The following is a 14,610-nucleotide window of genomic DNA, read 5'->3' on the forward strand; positions in this document are numbered from 1 at the left end:
CCAACTGTTCTAGTTAATGTTACTCTAAATAACTAAGACTATTTGCAGGTTGTGTGGGATCGGTATTTATGTAGTAAACAGGAGGCAGCTGAACATATTGTTAAGGCAAATAAAGCTCTCACCGTGGAGACTTTATAAACAGTAGGAGCCACATATTCAGGTGTGTGTGAGGCTCTGTCTGATCACACACGCGCCTCCCACCGCCGACATCAGCTGCTGCCACAAGAACAATCTAATTCTATGGGAAACACTGCAACACCGCTGCATGCAGCCTGCATCAGCAATACATCAAAAGGACTCCATGAACCACCAGCCTCCATCTTCCTGCGAGTCATGAATATTCATCACATCAAAAAACAGCAAAGTAATTTCACTGTGCAGCTGAATTTCCCTGGGTTACTGCTCAGCTCCGGGTTCAGGCACTAAATACACTCCAGTATGAATCCATTCCTACACTCTTTCTTCACTTTTCCCTCCAAATCTGTCCACATCGTTTTCCACTCCGGCCTGGTCTCTTGTTGTCCAGAGTTTTTAAAAACACACGGCAGGTTTTGTTTTTGCAGGCTCTGCTGCAGCAGCAGTGTGTGTGAATTTGTGTGTTTTGGCTGCCTGAGCTTTGATGAATAAGGAGTTAAAGTTAGAGCCTTTAGTGTGTTTCCATGTAAGGCTGCAACGCCGCGCTGGGTGGGCTGCTGTATCACACTTTAGGTACGTGTGAGAGGACAAAGCAACATTAATGACTCTCGTGTTTGGGTGAGCATGAGTGCAGGTCTCAGCACATGGTGACGGATATCTGGACTTCACTTTAAATCACTTCAAATCAATGCAGTGGAAGGTTTTGAAGGGCTGCAACTAACTGTTAGATAGTCATCTATTAATCGATTATTCAGACAATTGATCGATTGAATTAAAAAAATCAATTTACCATTTAAGTCTTTTTTTATACATTATTAGAAATGCATAAATCACTTAGTTCTTTTATTAAATAGGACAAAAAAATGTTATTGCCTAAAATTCAATGACATAGCACTTCACTAGAGTACAAAGGATACACAAAAACTTCTAACATGTGAACAGCCTTTTTCTAGAGTTTGTTTAATCCAGTTAACGATTAATCAATTACTAAATTAATTGACAATTACTTCAGTAAATGATTCATCGTGATTAATCTGATTAATTCTTTTAACCCTACTCTGTTGTGTTCAGCATTGTTCATGTCATGTTTTCACAACAACAAAGAAGGTCAAAAATTTACATCCACTGATCAACTGTGGTCGTCAGCACTGGGAGAAAGAAGAGAAGCTGCATTTCTTCTTCTACCACACTGTCACGACATAGTGACCGTTTCAACAAATATGTAAAAAATATTTTTTATAAAAGTTACATACTGCAGCTTTAACCTGGCCAATCTATATGTAGCTTCAGAATAAACAGTTTAACTGAACTAAAATCAACAATTGAAACAGAGACACTGTTGGGCATTAAAACAGCATAATAATCAAAAGCCCATCAAAGATGACTTTGGAAAACTTTTGAAAATGTATTATTTCAAAGCTTGGTCTGTGACAAGAAGTCACTTTAAATGAGCTCTACCAATTCTGAAGGAAGGCAGAATATTAACTAGGATTATTCCAAGTGTTGATTTCTGTGCAGTTTGTTAAAGTATGTTTAGTCAAATATCAGTGGGGTGTGTGTATATATTTGAGCCTGTAAGATCCCTTGTGTGGATTACAAACAAAATCACAACAAAAGCAAACTTGCACACCAAACTCTGTTACTAAAATAATCTGTTGCATCATCTTTTTACCCAGAAGAGATAAAAGAGTTCAAATAAGTGATTAAAATCCATCCATCACAGTGAATACCTCCACCAGTCATTAGGAGAGGCGGGGTCATACATCAGTCCATCACACAGACACACATGGACTGACAACCAATTTGGATAGACTAATTAACCTAACAGATTTGGGCTGTGAGAGGAGAACACCTGCAGAACCAGGCATGCACAGGGAGAACATGCTAACTCCATGCAGAAACACCCCAGGCTGGGATTCAAACCCAGAACCTTCTTCCTGCAAGGCAGCCGTGTAGCTGCAGCATCATGGTTGGGATCCATGAAATCAAATGACATTCCTGTTGATGAGCGTATGAATAATTTCGACTAAGACTGAAAACATCAAATTAAAGACCATTTGTTCATGCTTTGGTTTTGATGATGCAACAACGTGACATCTTGCACTTGACAACACATTTAATGTGCAAACTCATTAATGCTCTCAACTCTTAGTACTAAGAGTTGCTTGCTCTCAATATTTGTTGTATTTTAATAAACCATTTTTCACTGTGTCATGTAAAATTTCTATCACCAACAGTGAAGAATGTAATCATGGCTGACAAGCCAGGAATTACTCCCAGCGAGTGATGTTGCGTTTTCCATTCTTTCAGGACTTATTGGTGTCAGTACATATTTTCATTACCTTTGAATTTTAGTTCAGATATCTGAAAAAAATTAAAGTGCACCCAGTACTTGAAGTGATTTTCTCTAAAATAATTAAACTTCAGATGAAGCGCAATTAGCAGCATAACAGCCAAAGTGAAACAAATAAAATGAAGAAACAAATTGACAACCTATTGCAACAAACCTTGTTTCAAATGGCTCAGAAAGTGTAATTAGTAATAGTAAATAAAGTGTAAAATAACATTTTGAGTGTGTAGACACCAACATTTTCTGTTGTCATTTTAAATAAAACAATGCATGACTTCATTTGTTTTTTATTATTCTCGAGAAGAGTTCCTGATTTCCATGTACTAAAAATGTCGGTTTACATGCATGTATACACAACCAGCTCACAAGAGCCAGAAATGACTCCTATGATTTCATTGTTTTGTGCAACACTCCAATTGAGCCACTAGGGGACACTATTCTTTCTAGATATAGAAAATGAAGAAATGGTTTTTGCTGCTGTGCCTGTGAGTCTTTGAAATTCATCAGATATTCAGTAAACAATGAACAATTTAAGTTTTAAAGGACGAGTGCTTGATTGTATTATTTGGAGAGAAAAAAAAGAAGCAACTACACATACCGCAGCACACTACTAAGACCAGCAATAAAACTTTTGCTACATTTGTAAAGGAGATGTCAAGAAGCCCAAACAGTTGCATTTTAGAGAAATAACAGAAGAAAACTGGGATGAAAATTAAACACAGACAGGCAAGGAATAAATATTGCTAACTAAATATAGCTACACCAATGTTATCAGGAAAAGGAGACTGCAGGTACATGGCACCAAACATTGGATCAGCTCACTGCCTCCTCAGAGGAAACATCTAATACAAACAGTTGTTAATAAGCCCAAACAGTTCAGGTAAACCAGAGGAAGTCACAGTCTCTGCTTATTTTCAACCTGTCCATGTGTTTACAGATGTTTTAATGCCTAAGGTCAAGTAGAAACAAGAATATTGTTCCTGTTTCACGTCTCTAAAGCAGTAAATATGTTATGCAGTGTTTCTTTTTGTTGTGTCTAAGGCTGATACTGAAGCTTTCAGAGAGGCAGCGGTTTGTTGCATCAATCCTTAGCTAGCAACAACAAAGCAGACTGGTTCTGCAACTTCACAGGCTTATCAGACCGGGGAAACCATTCACTTCAGCTGAGTTTATTTAGAATAAAACCAATTACCATCAAGAATCCTCCAAGACACTTTACAAAAACAAACAAAAAAAAAAATCATACAGGTCAAATTCAAATCCAGTTACATCCAATCCAATTAGTCCAGTTAAATTCATTCCAGAACAATCCAGTTACAAGTGGAGCTAATGCAATCAGCTTCAGACTCAAATCCAGTTGCATACCATCCAGTTCAATACAAACACAAGCCACACAATCAAATCCATAAATCATAAAATGTCAACCAGGAGCCAGGAGAACTCAAACCTGCAGTCTCTGTTAATGAAATCAATTGAATTCCCAAACAGAACTGGAACAAGAACTGATTGGTGTAATTCAAGCCCCTTAAGAAAAGGTCTTTTAGAGTGAAATCCTTTCTTAGGATGGTGGCAGCCAATTGCGTATCAACTGCATTGGAAATGGATGAAATAGCAAAATTCAACATCAAATTGCTCAGATTTATAAAACCCTGTTGTGCATTTTAGCATTAAATGTGGTTGTAAGTGCAGCATTTATGCTGCAGCAATCAATTTAAAATAAGGTGATAAGTAATTAAAGTGAGAGGCAATTTATCAGAAGACTTAAAGATACGACTCAGGGAGGATCAGTGTCATCTTCAACACAACATAAAAAAAGAAAAAAGGTGATTTATACTTTGGTTAGAAAAATATTTACAATATATACAGGTTAAACTTTCATCAACAAATAACTGGTTACATTTTGCATTAACCACAAATATTTCCAAAGAAGTTAATTACTGAATTCTTTCAAAAGTGTCCATGTGGTTTTTGGTCCAAAACCGATTTTGGACCAAAAACCAAAAGTCTGAATGAGTCTTTAGCAGGTTTAGATGTTGAACAGAATCAGTTCAGAAAAAGTGTTGGACCGGCTGGAGATCCAGCAGTTTAACCTCCAGGTTCCTTCTGCCACCGGGCTACTGGTGGCTGACCATCAAATGGACCGGGCCTGAACACACAGGACCAACAGTAAGTTCATTTCCTTAATATTAGTCAATATCAAATCATTATTAATGCCATAAACACTTCCTTCTTACAAGTAAGTGGAAATATACAAACATATACCTGATTCCCTTAACTGGTTATCATAACCCAGCATCATGGCATTAATTCAAACAGATTATTCATCTTCATTAATAATAGAACTGAATGTTAAATGTTCAACCATCAGACAATATACAACTCTTTCATCAAACAGTACTGAACAAATCTGCTCAATGGTCACAATTCAACACCAAAACATAGCATCAGCTTTAACATAGCATGCTAATGTTAGCATTAGCATAATCCTAACAACAGGACAAACACTCACCAGTTCGTTTCTTCCAGTTTCTAAGTCCAAGAAAATTCTTTCTACTGAAGATTAGAGGCATCTAGAAACTGTAGGCATATCAGTGATAATACCATAGTCAAAAACGAAAAACAAATCATTTAAAACAATTTAAAGAGCACCTGCAGCAGCCAGCCCTTAACTTCCCTGTTAAACAACAGGCACTGCCCCACTTTTAAAAACTCAAATCCCACAAAATCTCACAGGATTTCAACCTTAGTACTAGAGTGGATGGCAGGAGACAAACCGTCAAAGACAAAACGTCAGTTATTAAAAGTATCTGGTTGCCCCAAACAACATGGGTTACATGAGCATTATGCTTAAAATAAAAACAGTAATGATTGATGACTTCTGAAAACTGCAATTCAACTGTTGCTGCTGCCACCCTGAATATAATTGAAGGAAAAACATTTAGAAAAGGTGAAATTAAAACTAAAGCTGCTCATGTCATCAGGAATCCTTAAAAACAGAAAAGGAGGAGACCAGCACTTGAGTATGAGGGGCCGTTTAGGACAAAATTTACGTTTTGTCTCTCACACACTACCAAAAACTCTCGCATACTCCAAAAAAAATAGCCACGCACACTCCAAAAAATTACGTTTTGTCCCTCACACACTACCAAAAACTCTCGCATACTCAAAAAAATAGCCTCGCATACTCAAAAAAATTACGTTTTGTCTCTCACACACTACCAAAAACTCTCGCATACTCAAAAAAATTACATTTTGTCTCTCACACACTACCAAAAACTCACGCATACTCAAAAAAATAGCCACGCACACTCAAAAATTACTCACGCACATTCAAAAAATACTCAAATTGCGTATACACACACTACTAAAATGTCACACACACACACACAAACGTTAACTTTCTCGCTCACATACACTACTATCAGCTCGCTCACATACACTGTACTAACAGCTCGCACATTCACAAACGTTAACTTTCTCGCTCACATACACTGCTACCAGCTCGCGCACATACACACAAACGTTAACTTTCTCGCACACATACACTGCTAACAGCTCGCACATTCACAAACGTTTATCTCTCACATACACAAGACTAAAGTTGAACACACACACAGTACTAAGACTCGTTTTATGTATGTGTGAGAGCGAGACTTTTTATGAATGTGTGAGAGCGACACTCTTTTTGAATGTGTGAGAGTTGTCACGGAAGAGGCGGGGCATAATTTTTGGATCAAACTGCGCATGCGTAGATCCTAAACTATAAGTTTCGATTGTTGACTCACTGTATGTTCTATTACTTAGTATATTTGTGCTTTTAAATATATATAGAACGTTTAACTTTCTTGTAGATTAAATGTGCTATAGAAATAAATGAATCTGATTGATTGATTAAAAATAGCAAAATTGCTGTAGTACAATCTGTCCACTGGGTGCCAGATTGTAGCACTGCGGGCAGTCGTTGAATCGTTTAATGCGCCTGTCAAAGTGCTGGTTGCCTCCGGAGAAGATAGAATGGTGTTTAAAATGGCAGCTGCCTGACCAATTCTCTCTCGTTTCGAATTAGAGTTAGCCATGTTCGGTATAGCAAACTCTTTCTTCTTCGGCACTAGTTGGCGCCGGTTAATAATTCCTGTAATACTGGCACCCAGTGGACAGATTGTACTACAGCAATTTTGCTCTTTTTAATCAATCAATCAGATTCATTTATTTCTATAGCACATTTAATCTACAAGAAAGTTAAACGTTCTATATATATTTAAAAGCACAAATATACTAAGTAATAGAACATACAGTGAGTCAACAATCGAAACTTATAGTTTAGGATCTACGCATGCGCAGTTTGATCCAAAAATTATGCCCCGCCTCTTCCGTGACAACTCTCACACATTCAAAAAGAGTGTCGCTCTCACACATTCAAAAAGAGTCTGGCTCTCACACATTCATAAAGAGTGTCGCTCTCACACATTCATAAAACGAGTCTTAGTACTGTGTGTGTGTTCAACTTTAGTCTTGTGTATGTGAGAGATAAACGTCTGTATGTGAGCGAGCTGGTAGTAGTGTATGTGAGCGAGAAAGTTAACGTTTGTGTGTGTGTGTGTGACATTTTAGTAGTGTGTGTATACGCAATTTGAGTATTTTTTGAATGTGCGCGAGTAATTTTTGAGTGTGCGTGGCTATTTTTTTGAGTATGCGTGAGTTTTTGGTAGTGTGTGAGAGACAAAATGTAATTTTTTTGAGTATGCGAGAGTTTTTGGTAGTGTGTGAGAGACAAAACGTAATTTTTTTGAGTATGCGAGGCTATTTTTTTGGAGTATGCGTGAGTTTTTGGTAGTGTGTGAGGGACAAAACGTAATTTTTTGGAGTGTGCGAGGCTATTTTTTTGGAGTATGCGAGAGTTTTTGGTAGTGTGTGAGAGACAAAACGTAAATTTTGTCCTAAACGGCCCCTCATACTTGAGTTTTCTCCACATTCAAAATATTTTCCCACCTCACAGAGACTTAAAATGCTTAAAGATGCAAAATGTAATCATGCAGTGAAATAGTAGCAATTACCCAGCAAGCTTCGTCTCTTTGAAGGACCCTTACTGCAGGTTGACGAGCAGCATGAGGCAGGCACACGTTCAGATAAATTTAAGGTATGCAGAGAATCCAGGGAATTTAATTCCTGCAAAAATATATCTTTTAAAGATATTCATTATTTTCTTTTAGAGCAGAGATGTGCAATATTGTATTTCTGACATATTTAACTTATTTATCCACAAGAAAAATAAAACAACAATACATGCTGCTCGTTAATATGTGAGGGATGGAGGTCAATTATGAATTTCATTTTTTTAAATAATAATTAAATTACATTTGGCAGAAAATAGAAAGGTTGTTCTGAAGTTAGAATTGTTATTCTTTAGCTAATTAATCCTATAAAAATGTTTCAGTTTTCACAAAGATTTCCTATTTTATTTCTCATCTCATTTCTTGTATGAAAAGCTCTACAGTTTTGGTCACTTGAAATTAGAAATCTATTAAAAAGCTGAAGGTAAAAGTTTTGATGTTAATCTGAATTTTAACTAGCAAACTAAAGCTTTTTCCTTTGTTGTTGTTTTTTTATGTAAAGTGCTGATGATTTCGCCCCATTGCTATTTCTTACCCTTACGAGTTTTATAATTAATTTCGTAATAACCAGTTTTTATTATGCAAAATAGCGCTGTCTACTATGGGATCTGAATTCATAACCCAGCAGGGAGCATTTTGCACCAAGTTTAATAAAAGAGGATTCAAAATAACTTTCTATAATCTCTATATTGTCTGCTCTAAGAAATCACCATTAAAATACTTATTTGTGTCGATAATTCTTCAAAAGAGTCAATTTGCTTTCATAGAGGTCAGCGCTAAAATTAACGGAAAAAGGGCTGTAATACATTTTTTAAATTTTAATATTCAGTTAAATAAATGACTCATACTTCACCTTTTTTATGACAGTTTATTTACATAGTTTGTGAAAATTGAAAACTAAACTGATGTTATGTTGCCAAATGACCAACAGCTTCGTAGGTCTGTCTCTGTTTTGATTGGCTTAGACAAGTCATGTGATTTTTTTAAATAGTCATTAAATATGAGATCAATTATCAGTTGGTTTTTTGTGATTTATTTAAAGCTACATCAATAAAGTATTGTAAACTCTTAAATTTTATAGAACATGACTGGTCATACACAGAATAATTCATAGTTAAAAAAATCAATGATTCACATTTATGTTTTAAATTAAAGTTCACTGCAAAGTATTTAATAGTAAGCAAATTGTCCCCTGATATGTCATAAAGGTTCAATCAGCATGATTAATTTACAAATGACTGCAAATTAACATCTTAAGCTTTGATTTAATTAGGAATGTCTCTGTGATGAATAAATTGTAAAAAAGTAAAAGCTGTGACAGTTTGAGAACCACTGACTTCTAGTTGTTTCTCATTGTCTTGTTTTAAATCTATAGATTTGATTGTACTGTACAGATCTTATCTTTTGACAGCATTTCTGTAGGTGAAGAAACAAAAAAAGGATAGAAAGTAGATGTTCCCCTGCAGAAACATTAAGTTGTTGGATTATTCTTCCTGCTAAAATAGAGATGATGCTTTCTACTGTCACCACATGCTTGCTTGGTGTGAGGGATTGCAGAGAATCTGTCTGTATAATTAGATTTTTAAAATTGTATTCCTGTGATGTTATAATTCTGTTTTGAAAAGGTGTCATATAAATAAAGTGAATTTATTAGGGCTGGATCAGATCTATTTAGATTAAATCTGGAACAAACTCCCTGCAGACCTTGTCGCCACCTCTGACCCTGAATTATTTAAGTTTAAGATTTAGTTCAAATTAATCAATTAGATTTGTGACTTCCTTCACAATTGTGCAGCGGTGATTTGTGGGGTTTTATGACGTTTTGGGAAGCATAAACATCAATCTGCTCATAATTAAAACACCAATTGTGTACACGCCACAGTAACAATAGCCTTCTGTCCAATCAGAAAACAGAAGGTGCACGTCAGTCCCGACAGGTGTTCAAAGTAAATTTACTTTCCAAACTTCCAGCTTCGTCTGCCTTTCAACGGGGCTCTAAAACACAACAGCAGGACAATTAGACGAGCTCTTACACACACCGAGCTCTCTGGAAACAAACACCATTTGCTCCACGAGCACGCGGATGCAACACTTTACTGGCGTGTCACGCGCTGTGGATCTCGCTCGTGGCAACCTTTCACCTGAAGCAGCACGCGACGTAAACACAACGACAGGAATACACCCGGGCAGGGGCGCGTGTTCTCCTGCAGCGCGCGCTGCGGTGGTCCGGGACACACACACCATAATATCAGAGAGAGAGAGAGAGAGAGAGAGAGAGAGAGAGAGAGAGAGAGAGAGAGAGAGAGATGGGAAACAAATTGCTTTGTTGCGGCAGGCTGCGCACAATCCGCCCTTACCGGTTCCGATAGAATCTGAGTTCCGAGCGGCGGACACGATCCCGAGAAGTTGCAGCTTCCCTCTCCGTGTTCCCGTGGACTCTTCTGGGTCTGAATCGCTCCGTCTCACTCAGGGTTTGTCTGGTAACCAACTGATCACCTGAGCTGTCATCAGAGATGGCAGGTCAAAAATGCAAATAAAAATTTTAAAAAAGGAGGAAAAACTGAGGTCGATCCGGGATGAATTTACCGGGATGAAAGCAAGAGAAACGCAGCTTCACCTCCAGTAAGCATCAGCAGGCAGAAAGCCACGGGAGGAGGAGGAGGAGGAGGAGGAAGAAGGAGTCCGGAGGGCTGAACACGCAGAGTGGAGCTGCTTGTCCTGCCTCTCTCTCCTTCCCTCTGATCGATGGAGGTTTGCTCAACCACTCCCTCCTCTCCGTCTCCCCCATCCCTGCTGTAGCATAACCTGTGTGCTCTGTTTTGTGTTCCAACTGTTGTTTACACACCTACACACACACACACACACACACACACACACATATATATATATGTATGTATATATATACATTTTTGGTAAAAGGGGTCTGTAGATTAATACATTTCAGACTTCATGAAGAACCTGTGGCTGTGGGACAAAAGGTCTGACAGGGTAGGACACAAGAAATAATTATACACAAAGTCAATGACTTTAACCAAGAAGAAGCTTAAAACCTTTTTTAGTTCACATGCTATATTGTTATTCCCTCTTCAAAAACATACCTGGAGTGATTCCTTGATTCTTTGATGCATGTTTGAGAAATCCTTTTATCTCCATGGCAACCATTCAGCTGTGAAAAACGCCTGGGTGGACCTAGCTCCGCCTTCGAGGACAAAGCTCCTCCTCTGAGCTGCAGTTTACAAGCTTCGATCTCACAGAGCGGCCCTCCCCTGTGACTCTCCCACTCAGCTCCTTCAGACTAGCCAGCAGTAATTAGCAAACACCTGTTAGAGCTTTGCATCATTATATGAGTTGCTCTCAGTGCTGCTTCTCCACATTAAGTGGAATGTTTTGCAGAAAAGATTGTTTCTGCAAAAAATCCAGAAGAAGAATTTTTCAGTCATCAGTCGGCAAGCGTCAGTTCAACCAAACTTGGGTTGTGCAGTGGTACAATGGTCCAAAGAACTCCAGCAAGTCTTCCTCTCAATGGCCTTAAAAAGGACAAAATGAAGGTTTTGGAGAGGTCTAGTCAAAGTTTGGGTTCAAACGTCTTTAAGATAATGTGGTATGGATTTAGATAAGCTGTACAAGCCAAAGCCCCAACCTCAACCTCCCACTAGCCAAAATCAGAATGTAAACTGATTCTTGTTCTGTTGGACATGATCAATGTCTCATAGCTGAGAGTCAGAACGTAGATGGACCAGTAAATTAACCGGAGCAGCGCCTCCATTACAGCAGCTGAAGCCCCAATCTGTCTGTCTATCTCCTGCTCCGTCTTGCCATCAGTCGTAAACAAGTCAAGACGTAATGGAATTGGAGATCTGTAAACACATGATGTCATCACCAGTCGCCCTGGCCAGCCCTCTGGGTCATGCAGCCATCCTGGCAGGTGGACGTCTCACTACAGGTGTTGCACCAGCCAATGTTGTTGTTAAAGCTATGTAAAATATCTGCCCTGAAACCATAAAAAATATGCCAGTTAATGTACCTACCTCATTATTTTATAGCAAGTGTCAAAATGTCAAGGAGGAAAAATATCTGAAAGGACCGTAAAGAAACAAAAGATTTCTTGCAGTTCAGTTAATCACTAAGCTTTTAAAAATGGTTTCTTTAAAATGTGAAATACTTTTCATCAATCTGCAAATCTTCCATTGAAGACTTCCAGCAAGGTCATGGTTGTTTGAACAGTATCTTTGTGAACTGCTCGACTCTTCTCTCTACAAGAAACGCTTCAGTCTGCAGCACAATTTATTACTCCAAACTGTCATTTGAACAAACCAGAAATCAGTGTGTTTGACTTTGACTTTACCCAAAATTTCCCGTTGTCACCAATATTGTTTTTAATGTTCATTGACAGAATCTCAGAGCAAGTTGTGGGATAAAAAAAAAAATCTTATTTATACAAGAAGTAACCAACAAACAGACAGAAAGAACCTAAAATCAGGACATAAGACCCTCAGCAACAGGCAGTGGAAGTCATGAAAGGGTTTATAACTGGTTTACTTTCAACCAAAGTTTAAGTTTCTTTTTTAAAATTGAGTAGTTTTCACTAAGCAATTTGATTTGTATGGATGGATGGATGGATGGATCGGTGAATGGAGGGTCATACATTATTTAAGTATTAAAGACCCAGAGCATTTTTAAATATGATTTGCTGTCATTGCTTTTATTAGATTTTTGAAAGAAAGTTATTATCTCACTGCCTTTCTTCAGGGCACAGTGAAATGAACCACAGCTCTGTCTAAAATATTCATGCTGTTTCACAGCTAGGTTGTCCTCTGATACAAAAAACAGTCCCAAGTTCTTGTAAGCAGAAATCTCATAGAAGAAACCAAAGCGTGTCCTGGTGTTTTCCTGCTTTGGACGTAGGTGGCAGTAAAGGTTAGCTTTAGCCAAACGTTGGACAGGGGGAGGGAGAGGGATTTATGGGTCTTACATGAATCATTTAGAGAACAGACAGGAAAAATCATTGCTGCAACAAGAGAGGAGGAGGAAGAGAAGGAACAAGCATTGTTGTTTCTAAAAGCAGAGATACAGAGAGGTGATGTTGTTTCTGTGTTCATGTACTTGTCATTTGAGGTAATTAGGGTCTCTTGAGATATTTCTCCTTAATGGTGCTTTTCTTCCATCACTAAATGAACATGTTATATCAGTCCAGTGCAGAACTAATTTAGTTTGTTAATGGCTTTGATAAAACTTTCAGTCTGTGGAGCAGTCACATCAATAATAAAATATACATTCTTCCATAAACATCAGTCTGTGTTTATTAGATGGATTGTGTTAATCTTTTCATTTCTTTTTCCAAACAAAGAAGTGGAAAAAGTTCAAAACAAGTGAAACGATCCCTCACTAAACACTAAAGTGCCTAATGTTCAGTTATATATCTTTTCGACTTTACTTAAAGCAAACCGAGTCGCATGCGTCGAAGCCATATGCAGAACATAATTAGGCTCTTACTTCCAGGCAGAGTCAAACTATGGATTAATCTTTATTCCTTCTGTCGCAGATGGATGTTGCGTCTCTTTGTGAATGAATTAAGCACATTATAATCGCATCGGGAACTAATGACTTTCAGTGATACCTGCAGACCGAAACCCTGAGTTGGAATTTAAATTGATGAGAGAAAACATGAGAAAAAGAAGCATTAATTGTTAAACACTCAGTTTTTTGTTTTTTTATTTATATATATATGATATTAAGAAGACATATTATTCCCCTTTCTCGTGATTTGAGCTTCTCAGAAATTGTCAGAGCTGCAGCAATGAAATACGGCATGGATATAGTAGCAAAGCACTTTGTTTTTAGTCTGCAGCTGATTTGAGGGATTTTATCTTTAAAGTTGATCTCAGTGTATACATATATACAGTATGTATATATATATATATGTATGTATGTTGTATAGACACAAACTACCCAGATCTTTCAAGTCAGGCTTCAGTACTCAGCTGTTCTCTTCTTTGGCAGTTTGGATATGAACCATTTTAATATTTCATGCCTTGAACTGGGCCTCTGTCTCTTTAAAACCTCCTGCTCTTTCTGAAACTCTCATCACAACATGACTCCTCTATGAACCTTTAACAATGTTTTTACCAGCGTTGCACTGAGAAGTAGCTCATATAATGAGCCCATTAGATGTGCAGTTACACCAGGTGTTTGCTAATTGCTGTTGGCTAGTCTGAAGGAGCCCAGTGTGGGAGTCATGTAAAGCAGAAGCTTGTAATCTGCAGCTCAGAGGAGGAGCTTCGTCCTTGAAGGCGGAGCTAGGTCCGCCCAAGCGTTTGCACAGCTGAATGGTTGCCATGGAGATTAAAGGATTTCTCAAACATAAAAGAATAAAAGCAAAACTCCAGGTATGGTTTTTAATGAGGCAATAACATTATAACATGAGAGATAAAATATTACAAATGTTGTCTTGTAATTTTATCAAACAAACCAATAGCCTGGGGATTCTTTGTGACTCTGAGCTCACTTTTAATAAACTTGTAGTCAAAACAAGAGTTTATCATCAAAGAAATGTAACCAGAGTGACCCCTCTTCTCTCTCTGGCCAACGCTGACATTTTGATCCATGTTTTTGTTTTTAATCATTTAGATTGCATTAATACAGCCCTGCTCTCTGGTCTGCCCAGCCTTCAGCTGCTACAAAACTCTGCAGCTCGTGTGTTAACCAACAGAAAGTGGGCTCACTTTACATCCGTTTTAAAATCATTGCATTGGCTCGCCACAAGTCTCAGGATTGATTTTAAAGTTCTTTTTGTGGGTTTAAAGGTCTTAATGGTCTTGCACCATCCCATCTTGCAGAGCCGCTATTAACTTCCAAACCCCTGCGGACCCTGAGGTCCTCCGGCGCCGGTCTATTAACAGTCCCAGGAGTCAGAACACACACTTACAGAGAGGCTTCTTAACAGTCTTTCCGGTCCAGAGAAACAGTTAAGTAAGGCTTATTCACAATGTGCACCACATGTGAAATGTACGCCTG

At 38.0% G+C, this 14,610-nt stretch overlaps 1 protein-coding gene across 2 annotated transcripts in view; it reads right to left on the reverse strand.

Annotated features, from left to right (window-relative positions):
• The window catches only part of LOC102238126 (delta-type opioid receptor-like), an 80,370-nt gene extending 70,077 nt beyond the window's left edge, over positions 1 to 10,293 (reverse strand). Inside the window, exons 1-2 of one of the 2 annotated variants that reach the window (XM_023338982.1) lie at positions 10,183 to 10,293; positions 9,954 to 10,097 (exon numbers count right to left, since the gene is read on the reverse strand). The gene's annotated coding sequence lies outside the window, so the exon portion shown is untranslated. Of the gene's footprint in view, positions 1 to 9,953 lie in introns of both variants that reach the window. The other variant, XM_023338988.1, reaches the window with a different exon arrangement.
• Between the last annotated feature and the right edge of the window lie 4,317 nt (positions 10,294 to 14,610).

Source organism: Xiphophorus maculatus, chromosome 1 (genome assembly GCF_002775205.1).
Source record: "Xiphophorus maculatus strain JP 163 A chromosome 1, X_maculatus-5.0-male, whole genome shotgun sequence".
Taxonomy (NCBI): domain Eukaryota; kingdom Metazoa; phylum Chordata; class Actinopteri; order Cyprinodontiformes; family Poeciliidae; genus Xiphophorus; species Xiphophorus maculatus.